This window comes from Manduca sexta, chromosome 20, assembly GCF_014839805.1.
Source record: "Manduca sexta isolate Smith_Timp_Sample1 chromosome 20, JHU_Msex_v1.0, whole genome shotgun sequence".
Taxonomy (NCBI): Eukaryota; Metazoa; Arthropoda; class Insecta; order Lepidoptera; family Sphingidae; genus Manduca; species Manduca sexta.
Window position 1 is genome coordinate 13096340 of NC_051134.1, and position 22088 is coordinate 13118427.

General features: G+C 32.8%; 1 protein-coding gene across 1 annotated transcript in view; it reads left to right on the top strand.

The window, feature by feature from the left end:
* The first annotated feature begins 350 nt into the window (after window positions 1-350).
* The window catches only part of LOC115449572 (RYamide receptor-like), a 42214-nt gene continuing 20476 nt past the window's right edge, over window positions 351-22088 (top strand). Inside the window, exon 1 of the mRNA XM_030177428.2 lies at window positions 351-516. The gene's annotated coding sequence lies outside the window, so the exon portion shown is untranslated. The remainder of the gene's footprint in view (window positions 517-22088) is intronic.

Sequence of the window (22088 nt, forward strand, 5' to 3'; positions counted from 1 at the left end):
AATTAAACCACCACCAGCTAAAATTTAAAAAGTTTTATAATTGAAAAATGTAGGTAGATATTGTAATTTTGACTTTTCGGATGACCAACAACTCTGTCCCGCCCCTGACGAAAAAGGCTGTAAAGTCTTCGAAACGTCGGGAGAAAACTAAAATACCAAAACCGCGATAAAATCTGAAAAATAGTTTAATTTTAATAAAGAATTATCATATCAAAGGACATGCATGAAACATAAAGAAGCAGGGGGGTAAGAATGGCGTTCGCCCTGTGGGATAGTTAGCCCGTGGTCTGGGCTGTGGGGAACTTATTCTCAACTACAAAGCTATAGTAGAGTACAGACGAAATCTCCGATCGTGTGGGTTGGTCGCCTCGGCCGCGCGCTCCTGTAAAAGTGTTTAACATTTTGCGAACTTTGTTTATTGTGACTATGGAATGTTTAAAAAGTTTGAGCGATTTCTAAATCATAGTTGGCGTGTGTTTTTATAGGTGTGTTGTTTTGTTATGTTTTTTAATTTTGGTAAGTTTTTATTGTTAATTTTGGAAATCTGTTTTATAAAATATCGAAATATTTTAAATATTAGTTGAAATAAGAAGATATATTTATTATTGACATTTAGGATGCGTAAACAGGCTTTGTAGAAATTTCAAGTGAACTTAAAGAATTTTAATAATGCGTCTAATTGTCTACAATTTGATTTCTTAATTTTACACACAAGTCTATCGTTTATATTAATTGAGATACCAAAGGATTCAAGTGTATAATTGTAAAAATAAATGAAATTAAGTAACGTACTGTTTTATAAGTAAGTACCTACATGAAACATACATAATTCCTTTGACAATTTTAATTCTAGAATTTAATACCTATAGAATCAACATGAAGCCTTTTAAAAATATTATAAAACAATTGATAATATTATAATGCATTAAAAATTAAATATTGTGTATTTATATTTTATTTTAAAGAAATACAATAAGCATATTAAGCAATTGACACTCGTGTATTTAATTTGTACGTAGGTAAAATTCACGAGGCATTTATCAACCTAATAAAATAAATCTTTTAAATTAATTACTGTATTGAAAGATCCAACAAAATCTTTACGTAAAATGTGATACAATCAAGAATGCTTGAAGAATTCATTTACGAAAAACGTTAATTACGAAAGGTATTCAGTAGTGTCAATTTAATAAAATAAAATCCTTGTTTAATGGTTTCAAAACTAGTAGTAGTACTAACATTAATGTGATATATATATATATCTACTAATCTAAAATAACTTCGATTAATATCTTGGTATTATGCACGGTTATTGGTGGTGGTCACCATTCACCATCAGTAGTCCCACTTACTCGTTTACAAAAACCTCTTCGTGAGAATATCATTCATCGTAATTTGTTATGTTGGCTCACAAGTATATGTTACTGCACGCTTAAACAGTTCGTATTCTCCGGTTATTTTACCGATTACGGATCGTGAAAGGAAAACTTCTATTGCACGTTATTTTTCTATAGCGGTCGGGTCCGCCCCTAACGGTAGAACTAACTGCAATTTTTCCGCAATACATTCAAGCCTTTTGGTACAAAATATAAATAATACAAAATCTATTTAAATGACTGCCTCGGTGACACAGTTGTATTGCGTACGCGGTACGACTACCGCTTTAAAGTGTTGGGTTCGAATCCCATTGCGTAATGGCACAATGGATAAAAGACGAAGTGTATGTGTGCTATTTCTAACTAAATAACTCTTTCAAAATTTGTTAATTCAAATTCTACCTCTTGTGTTAGTCATTAAGGTTAAATTAGGAGACAGGGTTTAAATACTTAATAACTGAAACGAATATTCTTTATAAATCCCCGCTGATGTCAGACCAACTAAGAAAATAGCACGGGAAATAGTGGGCTTATTACTTATCTCACAAAAAGGTCGCTGCATGCAACAATACAAACACACTGTCTCAGACAGAAATGAGACAGCAAATATTATAATGTTCTCTTGTTCTACTTCTGCAAAACACAATGAGATTAATAGAGATGAGGGCTATAGAGAAAAAAATGTAACCCGATTATAAATGCGCCGTCTGCGTAATTTGATTACGTAACGATTCACGTGCTGAGGTCTGGAATTGCTGGTCTTTTTAACTCAATATCACCCTGGAGTCTGAAGTTGTGACCGGCAAATGCCAGTAGACAATTACTGGTGAGCTGACATAGCTGGCGAAATGTGTTGAGGAAAGGTTATGTACGTATATATATATGTATGTATGTCTAAATATGCCGTGGTGCGTAATAAATCGCAGGCTAATGTACATACGGTATGGTAATAAGCACATAGTTTGTTAAGTAAGCCAGACAGGCAAGGTGGGGCTTTCACTGATACATTAGGAAATTATTACGAAGACAAACACGCCGCAATTTTACCTCCGAAAACATCACAATATGACACTCCTGGATTTTAGGTCAGTATTCAATAAACATATATGATAGTCACATTCACATTAACAAAGAAATAGAATAGCAACAAGTGAGTCTACAATTGTGTAGAATATTGTCGCTACTTTTAATTTGGTTTGTGCATGCCATACTATAATAACATATAAAGGCGTAAAAAAAATATTACTAGTCCAATGAGAAAATGTCAATAAAATGTTCGTTTAGTTTTAAATTACTCTCATAATTTGTTGCGCGATGAGTTTAGTTGTTCATTTGGTGTAAAAGCCATCTGCGGAGCGGTGGTTTGATTAAAAACATAAATAAGTTAGTCTAGATGCTAATTGTTTAGCTCGTACTTGCACAGTCGTGACCATTGCAGTTGAAATATTATATATATACAATTTTCCGAAATTTCTAACAGACACCTGGCTACAATGATCGCTTAATACGTTTTTTGCAGAGAGGAGAAAATAAATAATTTGTTTCAAACATAGTTTTGTAGTAAGTTAAATTTGAAACTGGGAGCTAATCCAACTCTTATTCACCGCAGCATGCCATCCCCACATCATCGCGAGGGGTGGACATTGTATTGTTATTCAAAGCCATCTTATACAAATTTGGAGAGCAAGTCAAAATAATAAAAATACATCAGCCCTATATTTACACTGACCCACTACTGAATACGGCTTTTATTACTGAGAGTGTCACGAACCTAATGCGGGTTGGCAGATGGCACATAGTCCGAAAATTCTAACAGAAAATTCTCACGTATGTTGACTTTTTCAACGTTATGGCTAGCGAAATAACTAATAGATACCTAACTTTGCAATGTAAGTTTCAGGGGTTGGATTTGGACTCACGAGATTATCTCAGCAGGTCACAAAATGTCTTGCTTGCGAGTAAACAACGCGATTGACGTCGGCGTACAGTGGAAACAGACAAATGTGTCGTGCGATGGAATAAGAAAAAGGAAAAATTATTATACACGACATCCGCCATTATAAATTCGGTAAAAAAAGCGGCGATAGCCTAGTTGGGTGTGGAACGGACTGCCAAGACGAATGTCCGCAGGTTCAAATCCCAAGGGCACACACCTCTGACTTTTCTAAAAAATCATGTGTGTATTCTTTGTGAATTTATCGTTCGTTTTAACGGTGAAGGAAAACATCGTGAGGAAACCTGCACATTTGAGAAGTTCTCTATAGGAATTTCGAAGGTGTGTGAACTCTACCAATCCGCACTAGGCCAGCGTGGTGGACTAAGGCCTAATTCCTCTCAGTAGTAGAGGAGGCCCGTGCTCAGCAGTGGGCAAGTATATAATACAGGGCTGATATTATTATTATTCTAAAAAAACGGTTTCGGTTATGTTTGGTAAAAATTACTGTTTCTAAGACCTCTTTGCGGCATCAAGCTTAGCTAAAGATTTGATACTTGTCTGAATACAAGTTAAGGAATGACGATTTACCATCCTGTGAGCTATGTGGGGTTCTATAAAAAAATGCCGTATTCACACTCCTACTACTTTCTGATTTTCTGTAAGGGTTGTAAGTGTGTATAATATCGTTATTTAATTAAATATTTATTGGTATTTGATTTTAGCCTTATGTTGACAGAGAATTGTACAAATTTTATGTAATAAATACCTGCTACTCCAAAATCGACGTATTATAATCATTCGTAGTTATTCCGAGACATGAGTCATTAGAAGCTAAGTACTTAATAACCTTTAAAATAAAGCTCAAAATGCATAATTACATCAATAACAGGATTCCCGAAGCCGAAACATGGACGAAGAATTCTGCTCCGTAGGAACAAAAAAAGATAAAATTCACTATTCTGGAATTGGACTTTGCACTTTAATTATCTCGAAAAAAATAAAAATAAATACTTAGAAAAATAAAAAACTCTGAGTTCTCATTTATTTTTTTTACCTTTAAATTTGTAGACGATTTTCGAAAATTATTTTGACCTGGTAATTCTAAAAACTTCTTTTAGTATCTACAAAAAAAAATAGTTTACACTTCAGCGTGAATACAGTAGTGATTCCTCGCACACTTATGAAGCGGGAGATTTTAAATTAGGGAGATGAAACATATGCTGGCAGACAGTTTTATGTAATGCTATGCAGGTTTAACACCATTAATCTTACACTTTACGAGTTTTTCTATAATGAAAGATGTAAACAGAGAATGTGGTGTCGTGCCACCTCGTTTTACACAGAAAAATAAGCGTATGTATTCAAACGACATCGTGTTCAACACTAGGCCGAATAAAATAAAGTCTTATTTACGCGTTTGCCTGTTTGAGATGGATTTTCTTTATATTTACCGCATTTACAATAAAAATAATTATGTTATAGTTTTTCAAATTACAGATTTGAATAATCGCTGTAAAATACAAGACGTTAGGTACTTAAGGTAAAAATACCAGCGAAAACATTTGTTAAATTACATCTTGGCGTTTGTTTAGATGGTTCAGTTATAGTTATCAATAATCATATGCAATTATTGTTTAAAAAGGTGGAACTCTTTGAACATTTGCAAGGAAAAAGGCCTTTTCCGCGACTCAATCACCTCAAATGCCTCGTGAACTTTATTTTTCTAGAAGACCTGCGGCGCTGCCATAGTTTGTATGATTTAGGACGCTGGCAAAATTATCGTGGCGTATCTATTCGAATAGAAAACTGAAATCAAGTGAGTAGCTTGCTCGAGTGTGATGCTATTGTATGAAAAAAGAAAAAAACAATGAGTAGTTACAAATTGTAAAAGTTCTGTTTTGGGGCAAATTAATAAAGATGCAGTTTGGAAATTCATTACATTAGAAAATATGACTTTAAATTAAATGTCAATTTAATAGTAATTAATTTAATGTAACATCCATACATTAAGTATTTAATCAGTAATTTTCATTTAATTAATATTGTCATAGGCTAAAATTTAATCTTTACCTAGATCTAGTAATAACAGATTAAAATATATTCTAACTCATTAAAAAAATGCCAATAAATGAAGCGTTATTTGCAGAATATTTATCACATAAATATTTAACACTATAGGAATTATTCGCAGAATTACGAATACAAACTACACTAGTCCAACGGAAATAAATCCATGGTTAACACGAGTTACGCTTCAAAAACAGTTAAACATTAATTAGACATTGAACACCCGGTAAAAAACCTAGCCGATATTGCCAATAATAGAACCCATTTCAAATACTATCAAAAATTACGCTGATCGTAAAATTATATTGATCATAAAGTGTATCGGGGAGTCGTGTTTATTGACAGTTTCGGCCGGAGGTACTGGTACATATCTTATAATATACATCTGGCTATTTTAATATGTCAAAACGCTGCAAATGTATATACACCTGATCTCAATACTAACTGCGTTTTTATTTGGAAATCTTCAACATAATAGGATAATAATTATTGGGAGATGTGTTATGGAATTTAATATAAAAAGATTGATGCCTTCAATTAAAGACGTTTTTTACCTTAATTTTTATTTCATCTTACTAATGTTTTGCGACAGTTTAAAAACCTTTTATTGTTTGTTAGAAGTAAACGCATAAACAGCTGAACGGATTTGAATGAATTTTGACACGGGTTGACTATATCTTGGCTAAACACGTTGGCTACTTTTGTCGGTAATCTTTTACCATAAGCAATAATGGATTTATAAAATTTGTTTTTTAAATAGATAATTTCGGCTTCGTACATGTGTTACTATGAATTGCTACAGTGTTAGAGATCTTTGCAGCAGAAAATATTTTCACGCGAGCGAAGCTGCGAGCGACATTTGGTAAGGTCTAACTTTTAGATCATGAATTATTAAATAATTATAGCATAAAATACAATATAAAGATGTTAAAATATTAGTCGTCTTTTTAACCCCGAATTTTAATTTATGTATAATATAAGTTTGAACTAAGAATAACTTTTTATTTGACGATTGAAAATCAGCCACAATTTGAAGGTTAATTAATTTAATTCCGAAGTTTATCGCAGTCCAACAATGTCGCCCGCTATTCTCGTTAGACAGAAATATTATATTTACATCAACTTTAAAACAACAGTAAAGAATAATTTATGAATTTTTATACTATGTATGTACCTACAGACAATAGCAAATATAGCTGAACAAATTCATAAAATTAAAACGCTTCTAAATATTTACTTCTGTTTAAATATTGTTTTTTTTTTTATCTAAAATGAAGTTAACAATTTGAAGTTTATTTTAATAAACAAAAAACTATTGATGGAAGGCGACAAAAGTTTAAAGGCTATTTGAAATATTGTATTTTTTTAACTATTTTTGCAGCTGACGGTACATTGATGACAACATTTCAAAATAGTTAGTTGGAAATTTAATTTAAATACGATATAACTAACAGATTGTATTGAATTAATAAATGTCTTCTTCCAAGATATGCTTTCTGTTTCTTCGGGTACTATATCTAAACTCTGCGGCAGGCATGAGATGAAGCAGATCGGTGGCTATCTACAAACAATTTTGTATTTAGCATCTGCCATTTCTGTCCCGAACGTTTTAAAGTGTCATGAAATACTTTAAATTCCAGGGAGTTTCTTAAAATTTATGGTTGAGTGCACCCACAAAATTACAATTAATCGCGTGAGCTAAGAAATCGAACCGAGGTATGACGCCTTTGGTTTATCGTTAGCAAAATTTGCAATATAACTAATTATATTGCCATTAACTAATATGGTAAAGAGGAAAGTTTGTGCTAATTTTTAGTATGCATAAATGTCTATTTGACGTAAACGCATAAACTAACAGTTGATTGAATTGAAATTTTGCTCATAGATAGCCAAAATTCTAAAATAACAAACGGGGTAAATTTGTCGTTAGAAAATCACAGCGAGACTTATATTTCCTCAAAGGCCCTTTACGTGGGAGGGGAGTAGTCTAATATTTTTTTTTTAAATCACTCATCTGATATTTAATACTTCTTTGATTTATAAACCATCATTTTGGCAACATCCAATTACGTATGTAATGGTACGTTATAATTTATATTTAAATACTATTTACCAATGTTTTAGTGCGCAATGTCATGTGAACTCTCCGGATCATTGTGATAGATCACTGTTTATCGCAGTTTAGCTGACCTCATTTATGTTGGTTACTTCGCCTGCATTTCTATGTTCAACAACTAATGCGATTACAGTTTGCACATTAAATTACAGACAGTTTACAGTATAAAAGAGGTCTAGAATCCTCCCTTACCTGGACTTAATCATGATTATAGTGAATTAAGTTTAGTTTATGGTGTAATATTTATGAACGTGTATATTCGAGTATCATAAAAAATTAGAGTGAAGGTTGTCAAATTTGCTTTTTATAGGTTCTTTGTATACACTACATATTACATAAGATTATTGTAACTAATTTTGGTCATAATATTTTTTTGGAATAGGATAATGAGATTTTAGGAAAATGGTAATTAAATACAAAACAACAGCACTCATGGTTAACAATTGAAAATATTTGGTTGCTGTTTAATAAGTGTTACACGTGTATAATGTACGCTCATCTTTTGAACATTTCCTTTTTTTTCAAATAAGTAGCTTTTATAACGCGGTAAACAATGCGTGAAGCGCTTGAACATTGCCTTTCATGGGCACGTATTCACAGGCATAGGTATATGATACGGTAGTTCATACTACGGTACATCATCTTTGTCTCAAAAAGCTATCTTGGCGTACAGTTAGTTAGTTAGCAACAGTTTAGTCAGCGTACACCAAGATAGCAATTTTTCCGACTTAATTGATGTGTTTATATTATTGTCAAATTACACAAAATCATTATAAATTGTAGCCTATGTGTTATTCTGATATATAAACGATATGATTGTAAAGTTTCATTCAAGTCTGTTGAGCAGTTTTTTCGTGAAAGAGGCACATCCATCCTCAATAACAAAAACTTTCGCATTTATAATATTAGTAGGAAGTAGGATATGGTTTGAAAATAAAAATAGTCCTTTAAGTGATGAAAAAAGGTATTAATTCAAATTTGTAAGAACTCTTCTAAATCAAAGATTACCGTACCGGGAAATATTACGTAACAAATTGCTTGGGCGACAAAAGAACTTGAATCTAGCGGCGCTAGTTAGAGAGTTAATTTATTTGTTAGCAAATTGCATCTGCTAGACATGTGAGCGCAAATCTACTTGATTAAAGCATTGGTAGTTTGTGGGATAAGATTGAAACATAATTTATAGTTACGTGCTCAGTTTTAGATTGGTAAAAAGGTGACGTGAGTAAGTCGAAGCAGTATTGAACTCAGCTCTTCTAGAATGTCTTAAAAAAAACTCCAAAGTTTATGTCGGTTAAATTTGATGTTTCTGATTGATGGAGAGATCAATGATTCAGTAACGTATTAGTATCCCAACCAGTTCCAATAAATCGATACGGCGTCGTGTCGTGTTTTTTGCAATATTCTATGCACACTGGTTCGTTATCTCTAACTGTAGTTAAAGTTCTCATGATGGGTTATGCTTCTGACCTACACTGCATAATAACAAGTAATTTGGCACACATTAAATTTATACATAACGTGTCTGTGCTAGGTGTTTGTCCACAATCCACACACACATTTATACTACATACGCCTTTATCTTCACTCATCATGGGTCGGGGGATGAGATCTATACTAATAGCAAATAAATTTGCAAGAACTTTATGAATTTGCGTAACTTTCTAATTAATAATAAAATTAATCTCGTCAATATTGTCTTGGTTTTATTCAGAAATTTAACAGAAGTTTCAGTGTATTTTTATATCGACATAGTGGTAATATTTTGCCTTTTAAAAAACTGTTAATTGTGAATTTGTTCATTCTATAATTCCGAAGTGTCCTTACCTCGATACCGAATGATATATTTATTAACAACATTCATGGAAAACTCTATCAACCGTCTATAACTCGGGCTACCTTATATACTACCGCTAAGGAGATAGTATATCCCACGGTGATGTAGGCTTTCTCGTCAATAGATTCCTCACTAACAGTGTTGAAGAAATTTCTGGTGTGTCTAACTAAGGTAGCTTTATGGTTCTTCGGTTATCTAAACGATATGACATGAAGATCATTCAGGTCCACGCATCGACTTCGGCACACTCGGTCGACGACGAGGACGATATATACAACGACATACCAAGCCTTGCACAATACCATAAAGACTATTTCAACGTTGTTATGGGGGACTTCAATGTTAAAGTGGGAACCCAGAGACACGGCGAATCCGGGACGACATGGTTATAGATGTCGAAATCACAAGGGTCAATGCTCCTAAACTTTCTTGACAAAGAGGGACTCTTTTTGATGAATTTATTCGTGGCATCAAATTCTGTAAAACGCAGCGAAGAGACAAAAACTCTAATCTCTCGGATGAGACTCTCCGGTTTATGGCTAATAGACGGGAAAGCAGTTAAATTATTTTATCAGAAAGGCCAGACCTAAAGAAGTCCACAGCGAAAATGATATGCCAGGACCTCCGGAGGTCCAATACATGCCTCATTGAAGAAGCGATAGAGCGAAACCGAGGGTCTAAGGTTTTCGAAGGATGTGAAATTAATTAATTAATCCGGCAAAACTGAACGAATTTAGTGACTTCAAATTTGAGCAACAAAAAAATTTACTGTAAAATTTGACAAGTTTGTTAAACACAATGTTTTACATATGGATATAATATATAGTTTTACACATTTTCATGGAATGTTAACGCATTTATAAAAAAATAAAAAGGGTTTCGCAAAATCATGACTTTGTGACTTGTTTCAGGATTAAAATATTGACACATTCCTGGAGAATAAAGCCGGGAGCACTGCAATAGTATGCGGTGCGTTTGACTAACTTCGGACGGTTTTTCGATGTGTTGCGAGAAGTCTCGAAAATATATATATTTTTATTTATATTTAAGCGGTACCAGCATTTTATACGTGAAAGTGGTTATTCTTAATGCTATTTTATGTGATAATTTAATCATCTTCCAATTCTCTACGTGTAAGCTTAAAAATATATCATAATAATTTAATAGAAATTTAAAACACTCTATAAAGATTGGACGTTCGCTGGGTAAGTTCGAATTTAGCTCTAAAACGCTTCTAAAGCTAGTGTGATAAGGTCCACAGAAATAAATAAATAAGTAAGTCCCGATCGGTGTTAAGAAGAGTGAGATCTACCGTTTTTGTGTAACTGCACACAGCACACCTGTTCTTGATCATAATATCAACTGCGGTATACAGGGTGGGGGCAAAACAGCGTCGCCGCTTATGTAGCTTAAACTAAAAAATAACCATAATTTCGTGGTATTTTTTTGTTATAATATGATCTTAATTCTTACCCCGTATTCAAGCTTACCCGAATGCACTTACAAAATAGGAATCTGTCAAACATCTCATTTTTATTTATATATATCAAGGTTATATTATTCATAAAAATGTTGACAACAATGTTCCCTATCCAATTATTTCCATACCACATTTGATATCACGCGTATAAAATTACTTTTAATCGTTATAAAAATAGCAGCGATATTTTGTGACATATGCTGTTCGCGGTATCGCTTTGTATTGCATGTAATTGGTGCGATTTGTCGTAATCATTTATTTTTAATTATCTTTTGTAAGTTTGTGCTCTGTTTTCACGATTTTATTACTTACCTAGATTTTGGTGTTTTGCGATTTGTATAACGAAAAAATAGCACGAAACTATAGTTATTTTTTAATTTAAGGTACATAGCTGGCGACGCTGTTTCTTTCTACCTTGCCCTATACTTAAACCACAGTTGATGCTACGACCAAAACAGGTGTGCTGTGCGCAGTCAAACAATAATGGGGCATTTAACGCTTCTTTAAAACTGATCGGGACATCTATTTCATTTTGTAGGCCTTCTCATAGTAGTTTAAGAAGCGTTATTAGAACGAAGTCTGATCTTACGCCGCGAACGTCCGATATTTTTAAGGCTTTTAAATGTCTGTACCTACAGATATTATCTTTAAGTTTACACGGGGAGAATTGGAAGATGATCAAATTATCATATAAAGTAGCATTAATAATAACCAGTTCCATATATAACTTGCCGGTACCGCTTAAATATTTTACGAGAAAAAAAATATTTTTGAGTCTCCTTGCAATACATCGAAAAACCGTCCAAAATTAGTTGAACATACCTTAGTAATCTATAAAAAGAATACAAATTTGTTGCTATAAAAGTTCGGATTCAAAAGTTAATGTAAAAGAGCATATATATATAAAAAATAAGAAACGAACAGAAAATAATTTAAAAAACAAGAAACGAACAGAAAATAAATGTCGAAGTATTAATTTGAATAATAATATAATATTCAGTCCCCGTAAGTGCAACTATTTATAAACTTGAAATTAATTTGGTGCTGAGAAATTCAATAGATTAACTCTTTCTACAGAAAATAAATATACAATATTAAAAATCATAGATCAAGAAGTTAATAGTTGAGTCCGAATTTATTCCGTCATGAAAATTAATTTCCTAAACATAATAGGATTTTAAAATGCCCTATTTCAAAACGTGGACATAACGAAAACGTCAGTTTGGAGAATTTCCAGGACCAATTTCAAGTCTGTTATACTCAGAATAGTTATAATCATCACCAGTTCCAGAAACTATTTTTAATTTAAAATTATTGACTAAAGTCTTGAACAGTCCACCACAATCATCTTATTATTCAGACTGCAGTTGCTCCTGTCCTTGCTAAATCTTTAATGCTTCAGAAATCTTTTTTAGAGCACAATTTATAATTAACTGTTCTAACCGTTTCCCAGCCCCAAAACCTCCCATTCCTATTTCTCATTTCTATTCAAATTGTATAAGAATTTCTTCATCGTCACAGTAATTATAAAATACTAAGTATTTTACAACTGAACTGACGAAATTTAGAAAACGATCGTATTTAATAGTATTGAGTTTAAGAAATAATGCTAATATAATTTAAGTTGTGCTTATTAATAATAAAGGATTTCGATTTGATTGAATGAGTACTAATGAAGAATCCGATCCGATTGTTTTAAATAACTCTCGTTTTATGTGTATTGGAACGTGAAATTAAACGAAAATGCGATCTTATAGAAAGTAGGATTCTTTATTGTAGATGACAGAATTAAATTTGCCAGACCATCTTACTAACCTTGAAGTTTTGTGTTTACTTATATTATTACTTCTAATATTATCTTACTAATATTTATTATATTAAGAAACGTTCCCGAAGATATTGATTTGTTTGTTAGGAATAAACGCAGACTTTTGACAGTTAACACTTAGAAGATAGAACATATTGTTACAACTAAACCAATGACACCTGAATAAGGCCATATTTCCTTAATTAAGCAAGTTTACCGACTGCTAGCCGAATCTTATTAGACAATAAGTTTTGATCTAGATTTCTATATTTAGCAAAACCAATATGAGTTTATCTCCAACGGACATTTCGCAACTTGTTCGTTTCGCTCGCTTGACTCATTTATTTTCATAGTTCAAAGTTAATAAAACTTCCCAGCCTGCATGTGAACGTATTTAAAATTAATTCATATTTGCTACTATCGTCAGCCTGATCATATTTTTATTTAGGTTAGGCTATATTAAACTTAATGAATATTTAAGTAATACAAAAAAAAAAATGCTGCTTAAGTTAAGTTTTTTATGAGAAATGTCTAAACATTCAAAACAAAATGTGTTTTCCGTGCTTATTAAACTTAGTAATTGTAGTTTTAATAATTAGGATAATTTTATTCGTAATTCATACATCAGATATCATGTTTTATGTTAGCCTTGAATTTCATCAGACAATTATCACTCTAGCTGGACCTTTCTTTATGATTTAAATTAAAGTCTATTTAGGGAAGAGCCTCATCGCCCTTTATTGCTGTTATAGGAGCCACCGTAAGTACTATTTGCCCTAAAAGCTTACACACTTTTACTTTTAGTAACGTTGACCATGTAATCAGAAGTAATAATATACTTAGTCTGGCCATAAATACTGTTACACTTAATTATAAAAAAATATTACATTTGAATTTCGAATCTGTCATTTTTATACGATTGTTCATTGTGTTTTCTCATTTTGGCGCCAATACATTGTAAAATATTTTGCGATATTAAAATGGTGTGGGGTGATAAAGAGAACCGAATCGCTGTGATAGCATTACACAAAGTAGGTATGGAGCCAAATGCAATTTTTAAAACTCTCCATACACTTGGTATTAGTAAAATGTTTGTGTACCGGGCTATTAATAGGTACAATGAGACCTCCTCTGTTTGTGACAGAAAAGATCTGGCCGTCCACGTAGTGTTCGTACGAAAAAGGTGGTCAAAGCAGTAAGGGAAAGAATTCGAAGAAATCCTGTCCGAAAGCAAAAGATTTTATCTCGGGAAATGAAGATAGCACCTAGAACCATGTCGCGTATTTTAAAAGATGACTTAGGACTTGCAGCCTATAAGAGACGCACTGGCCATTTCTTAACTGATAATTTAAAGAAGAATAGGGTGGTAAAATCGAAACAACTACTGAAGCGGTACGCAAAGGGAGGTCACAGAAAAATTTTGTTTACGGATGAGAAAAATTTTTACAATTGAGCAACATTTTAACAAACAAAATGACCGTATTTATGCTCAAAGCTCTAAGGAAGCTTCCCAATTAGTCGACAGAGTGCAACGTGGACATTATCCGACTTCAGTGATGGTTTGGTGGGGTGTTAGCTATGAAGGAGTGACTGAGCCATATTTTTGTGAAAAAGGTATCAAAACATCGGCACAAGTGTATCAAGATACCATTCTTGAGAAGGTAGTTAAGCCCCTTAACATCACCATGTTCAATAACCAAGTATGGTCCTTCCAGCAAGACTCGGCGCCGGGTCATAAAGCTCGGTCCACGCAGTCTTGGTTGGAATCGAACGTTTCGGACTTCATCAGAGCTGAAGACTGGCCGTCGTCTAGTCCCGATCTTAATCCGCTGGATTATGATTTGTGGTCAGTTTTAGAGAGTACAGCTTGCTCTAAACGCCATGATAATTTGAGTCCCTAAAACAATCTATACGATTGGCAGTGAAGAATTTTCCCATGGAAAGAGTGCGTGCTTCTATTGATAACTGGCCTCATCGTTTAAAGGACTGTATTGCAGCCAATGGAGACCACTTCGAATAAGCTTTTTATATTTTTAATTGTTTTATATTTATGTATTAAACTGACACACTGTAAAAGTAATAAATGTTATTTGCAGTTAACAATTTTCTTTTTTCTTTATTACAATATTTATGGCAAGACTAGGTATATTTGCTGTTAACACTTACAATTCTGTATTGTTGGCTACCTAATTAAAATAAATATATTAAAAACTCCTCTCTAAATCGTATTATTATTGTTTTAAACATGGTGATAATGATTATTGTATTCATTTTAAAATTTTCAATATCAAGTAAAATCTCAGTTGTGATTAATTATACTGTTTAATGTCTTTGGTTGTGATTTATTATTTCGTAACATACAGTCAATTTATGCAAGTGATATGATGTCCATGGTAAATGTATATTAAGGACTTTTTTCATATAAATCATGCAATTTGATAACGCTGTCAATGATAAGACTGACCTCATTTTCCAAATACTAACCTATATTATAATGGGTATAGAATTTTCCAAGCTGTCACAGTAATGCCCCAGCGTAAAGAATTATATGAAAGTAAAAAGTTAAGTATTTTGTATAAACGTATTTATAGAATTACCTAAATAATTGTCTAATAGATGTTATATTAAAAGTATAGTAAAGGCAGGCAAAAAAAATTGTATGTAGATTCTCTTTATGTTCGTGTTCAAAAAGACTAGGTTTTTTTTTATTTTTTTTATTTATTGGGACAAAAACAGTTGTATGTTACAGTTACATTGGAGTTTAGAACATAAATTAAAGTATATAAACATACAACCCACACCTTTGTCCACAGATTAACAAAACAAAATAATAATAAATAAAGGTATATTGTTTAAATGTGTGTATTGTGGAAAGAAAACTCGAATCAAAATATAAAATAATAATTTTAATATGTCACATAAAATTGTTAACGTTTTCAACAGAAATACAAATAATAATATTCTTAATGGAAAATCTCTGCGGGCTTTTATCTTAGCGTTCAGTTTATAGTCACAAAAATATTATATTAAATTTGATTATAAGTAAAAAAAATACTATAGACCGATTTATAAAATGGGTGTATTAGTGAGAATTTTGATAAAAAATAATAAGACAAGACACTGTGAGCTCATTGCGTAGATAGAACCATCATCAGTTAAGAAAGAATATATATACTTAATTGTAAAAAGTAGGTAGATGCTGTAACGTCTACTTTTCGGACAACCTACGCTTCAGTCCGCTCGTTTCCATTAATGTTGCAAATTTTCCATAATATCAGAAGAAAATAAAAGCCGAGATAAAATTAATAATCTACTTTTATTTCGATGTCTAACATTCGCGAAACGCTAAGAGTTAAAACTCAACGAGATGTTTTTGCGTTTCGTCGTTCAATTAACTAGGTATTAGATGTTTTTATTCGTCATTCCGTATAATAATAAAGGATAAACATGTGAAACATAGAGTGTATTAAAAATACCAATCGTCTGCCTATATAGTATGAATGCTGTAAACAACGGCGAAGTGTCCACATAATCTGATTCCTGCCGGTTTCCCTTTTGTACTTATATAAAAATTTAATTATTATTAGCACGATTTGCAGACTGGATTCATGCATAATAAAACCAATGTATAAGTTTCCTTTTGGAAAATTTCACCCTTCGCCACTGGCTATGAGTATAATTATTCGCTGCCTTGAAGATAATGAGTAACTTGATACAAATCTTTTATATTTCACAAATGTATGGCATCTATCTCGAATTAACTTTTTTAATCTTTGTATCATAAATAATGAAGTTTGCTACAATTCATTAACCTTTGCTTTTATGATGATGTTTAATTTATGCATTAAATATTATAATTCAGCGATATTTTATATTTCAATGAAGCGGTACTGGCACGTAGCAGTTTACTTCATCATTGCACCACATTTTTTTTTAATATCATGCCGATACTTCCATATTTAATGATGGGTAACTAAAAATTAATTAATATGACATCATTACATAGTATTTAAAAAGCGGCGATAGCCTAGTTGGTTGTGGAACGGACTGCCGAATGTTCTCAGGTTCAAATCCCAAGGGCACACACCTCTGACTTTTCTAAAAAAGAATATCTGTGTATTCTTTGTGAGTTATCGCATTCTTTAACGGTGAAGTAAAACATCGTGAGTAAACCTGCATACCTGAGAAATTCTCTATAGGAATTTTCGAAGGTGTGTGAAGTCTACCCATCCACACTAGGCCAGCGTGGTGGCCTAAGGCCTAATCCCTCTCAGTAGTAGCGTTATTATTATTATACAAAGTACATTATTATATTTACCTAGAACTGGACTTATTATCTCAGTTAGTCATGTATTTAAATGATCCTAATTGGATTTAATTAGTATATACAGTTATTTAAATACGGACATGAAATAAATTCTTGTATTTCATTTAGTACGGAGATTTTACTAAAGGGGGTTATCATTGTGGTTCTACGTTATATTTTACTCCAATAATTTTAGGATAGCTTCACTAACTAAACTATACTCGTGTCGGCACATTAATGTTTTAAGAACCGGAAAATATCTCAGCCAAAATTATTTTTTGTGTAAAAATAACCATTAACGTAAAATTACACACTTTTTCAACAACAGCCAACGGAAAATGGGTAAATATAGGAGCAGTTGGAAAGTTATTGTGTAAATAAAAAATAATTTATGGTACGGTTACCGGTTCAGAATATCTAATATAACAATTAATGTAAACACACTTACTGAGGGAGTTATCAAACATTGTACTAGTGTTATGTCTCTAATATGTGAGAGTCCGCTTGGGTAAGTCCCACCGCAAAGTCTAGTTCTGCCGCCAAGCAGCAGTATGTAGTCACTGTTGTGTTCCTGTTTGAAGGACATTGTAGCCAGTGTAACTACTGGGCATAATAAGACTTAAAGCCTTATGTCTCAGGATGGCGAACGCAGTGGAATACCAAACAATAGTTTGTAATTCAAGGTGTTGGATTGTGTTTCTACTGTTTATGGGCGGTCGTATCGCGTACCTAGCATTAGGCGAACGGCAAGCTCGTTTCTTCATTCAATGAAATAAAAAAAATATCTAAAAATATGATGTTGTGCGCGAACCTTGTTCCGTTTTGTATCCGTAAACTTATGAATAATTTCCCCAATTCTTTTTGGACTCAGTAACTCTAGGTGGTCTTTAGTATTTGTCTTGAGGAACAGGGAAATAATGTTATGTAGCTTCTATCGTGTAACATAGATAAGTTAGCGCACGAAATGGGTTGAAAGTTGCTCTACCATCTCTAGTCTAATCCTATATAGGCCCAGTGAAGTAAAGTCTTTTCAATGAACCTCTACTTCGCGCTACATTAGTCATCAATAGTCTCATTCGTGGCCCTTTATGAAAGCGTTCGTATATGTATGCGATGTATACCTGACGGCCGTGGGCGGGAAATGTTTTTTTTTTAAATCAATGTCAAGGCGGCAAAACAGCGTGGTAACCATATTTTTAGAAGCTATTTATTCGAAATTTATGTTAAATATTTATTTATATTTGCTCAGGTGGGAGGGGCAGGGGGATTACTTAATTAGATTCCTAATTTAATTTTAAGAGATAAAAATTAAAATGATAAATATTGCAAATGATATCTTTGTTTCAAGAACATCTAAAGTATTAATGTAAACCTTTTATAACGCACTTACGAGGGTAAAATAATTAATAATTATAGTTGTTTAATTAGTTAATTCATAAGTTACAGTCGACTAAAAACCACAGCTTTTATATTTGATTTCGGGCTTTAGTAATAACTTGACATACTTTTAACCTATTGTATTTAATATCACAGACAGTGAAGAAATACAATATACCTAGGTACTGGAAATCCAATGTAGGAAAAAACTCTTAGTGAAAGTATTTGCCAGCACACAAAGCACATAGTTGTTTGAGTGAGTTTGGTATTTGCGAACACGAAATTGGATTTTTTTACAACGTTGTCTTTATTTTCGTGTCATGTCTGTATCGATTGCAAATTGAAGGCTAAGCTAGGATTTTGCTAATAATATTTCGTGTAACAGAAGGAGGATAAACGAGTTGGTGTCATCTGATCTTAAGTGAATGTTAAAACGTGTGAACTCCATAAAAATGTGGGTTTTTCGTTGGTCGTTGCATGGTGTTGTGATTTTAGCTTTTCATTCAAATTAGTATGTATACAGTTTAGAATTACCTTTATGATAATTAATAAAAAGTATATATTGTAAATTAAATGTATGTATATGGGCTCTAAACTGTTCAAAAGGTCGGAAGAAAATTTTAATATAAAAGCCCGTGATAAAATCTGTTGAATAGTTTTATTTCAATATTAGAAATCATTATGCAAAACGTATAATTAAGTGACATATTTTGTACTTAGTTAGAATATTATATAAGATCATCTAATTACTGAGGTTAATTAGCGTAGAACTGTCATGATGCCACCGCGTTATAATTTAGAAATCTTTTAGTAAAACTACTTAACGTAATTAGAGAACGCCACACCGTTTTCCTTTTAATGACCACATTACGAGTATGATATATTTAAAGACTCTCAAGTTTTTAGAGCGCTCTAATTTTCTTTGATACCTGATGTGTGAAGGCTTTTACGGGATAATCTTCAAGCAAATTACCACGTATTAGTACATGTTAACAGGTCGGCAGGCAATCTGTTTTCTTCATTAATGTTATGAAACCTTTTAAATTAGCTGCGTAATATATTTTAGAAAAAGCTGGGCGGTGTGCTTTCCTTCTACAACACAACGTAAAATTTATAATGACAGCTACAAGTATACATAATGTAACAAAGCATGAGGCCACTAGGTCGCTCGAGTAAGTAAACGTTCATGAACAACAATCTGGGCCATTAGATGTTAATTTTCACACATATACACGTAAATTCACGCCTTTTTAACCCAATGGGGTAGACAGAGGTACAGCTAGTGTAGCTATTTGCCACCGTGTACATTCCATCACATGATAGATAGTGATAGAGGCGCTATCGCCATATCGGGCGCAAATTCCAGAGGTCGATACTAAATAGAAAAACCTAATATGAAATATCACTTTTCCCGATTCGGGAATTGAACCCGAGACCCCCCTCATTGTAATATAACTACGACACCGAGGCGATCTGTCAGTTAGTTGTTAGTACTAGATATTAAAAAAAATCTTTAGTTGTAAAATATATACATAGAAAATGGCATTTATGCGAAGAACTAGTCAAGTACCTGAAGGAACATTATAATACTCCTTTGCAGTATGATATCCCTTGCTTGACATAAGAGAATAAAGCAGCAACATCTAACAAGAGTTCATCAGAGCCATTAACCTCTCGCTGTGAGTGCTTAATCCGAAATGGACAACGTGGCATCAATTCTCCTCACCGTAGTTAGATATTTTTTCTTTTATCACAACGGTATTTTAGTAGAAAATTCAAAATATACTATAAAGGTAGACATGAAAATAATGCTAGGAGTATTATATACCTATACATAAAGATAGAATGTCGATTAACTAGAGATGATTATCCCTCGCCAGTCGCCACAATTATGCAGGCCTGTTGGAAACCGGGTATACACATTGTAATCCTGGAACGCGACACAATTACGTGGGTATTGTGGCTGGAATTACTTCTTGTATACGGTGATATCTATTCGGGCGGATAGTGTGGATAAATATATCTTGCCTCCAGCAAGCCTACCTTCGAAGTGCTTCACTATTACAAAGGATGAGTATTTGATGTTTAAGATTAATTCCGACCGTATCGAAAGCTATTGGGGGAGGCCACCCTAAAATCAATTCTGTGGTTTGTGTTATACAAATCCCGTCAATAAATACCTTAGCACAAACGCCACGTGTAGTATCGTATGTATTTGCAATATATCATTTACGAAATTTTCATCATTCACATTTCCAATTCGATGGCGAGTGTATAATTCGGTTATTTTGATCGTTCATTTCGTTCATTCATGCTTTACTCCCCATTACAAATTCAATACTGACGTCATTATTCATGTCAACCATCACTCTGAATGGGCGAGTGCTCAAAATAGATTAATATAAACAGTAAATATCAAACATGAAACGTCTCAACGAATCTTTATTTTACTCATGGCTTATAAAAACTGAGCTAATAATAACTATTTGTAATGTTCAATGTATTCGAGATGTTATTGACAGAATAAAAGGATAAACAAAAAGAAAATATTCTGACTATTCTAACTTTCTTCAATGTTTACTTGGATTGTTGACGCATCAGTAGACAGAAAATATTTTGTGGGATTTAGAATAATTCGTTTCATATTTTACGAAGCGGTCAGAAGACACTCAAGAGTTCTAGCGACACGCTCCGACGGCAATTTATATCCTTGAATTACGATAAACATAAAGAGTGAAGGCCCAGCAACCCTTTAAATGCGATTCGTATTTCGGGATTAGAAGCTATTACAATAAAATTATAATAGTAACTGGTGCATTAAGTCGAATTCCATCATATTCACCAGTAAACTTTGCTAGATACGCAAAGAATTTATAATTTAATCTTACGTAATTTACCTTATATCTGTTTTAATAGTGAATAGGCCAGTATTAAAACAGATATAAGGTAAATTACTGCATAATGATTGTAACATTACAGCCCGGCATAGCAACAATAGATTATAGATGTGCATAACAACAATCAAGGTGTTACGTCAAGACAAGAAAAACACATTTTTTTCGCACAAAAGCAGTTTTCGACGTTAGTTAAATTGTTTTATGTTCCATTTATTTAACGCCAATGCGACATCAAAGTTTTTTTTTAAATGTTTTTACAACCAACACACATCAGTTTAGTACTAATATATTTCGGGATGTTTCTCTGTCGAATATTCGCGTTGTGTCGACAAGGCGTATCTATATTAAGATTACGCTGCTGCCGGTATAGGTTTGAGCATTGATCTATGTATATATTTAATTTTATTTTCAGATGATTGATGATGAATTTCCGGTTACATTGATTCGCTGATTAATGATGGCTGTAAAAGTACAGAAATTGAAACGGATGATTTGTGATTTTACATCGTTACTCGTCGGTAATGAACGGAGGAAATGTTTCGTATGTATTTTCGGAAAACATTTCGCGGAAATGGTTTATTGACCAGGAGGTGTTTAGGTTTACAAAGTGATTGTATTTCGGAAAGTGATACTTGATTGAAGTAAATTTTCTAGACAGAAACCACGGGGATATTAAAAATTGTATTCATCTTAGGGACGTAACAATTTTACATATTTAAAACATTTTAACCAGCGTTTTGCAAAACAGTTTTAGCTTTTTTGTCAATCAAATAAAAAAAAACACGAAATATTATGTCACAAGTAAATTAAAAAACGTGTAACTATGTACTTAAGTTTTATGTATGTAACTGTTCTAAGTATAGATTCATCATTGTAGATTGGTCCTTAA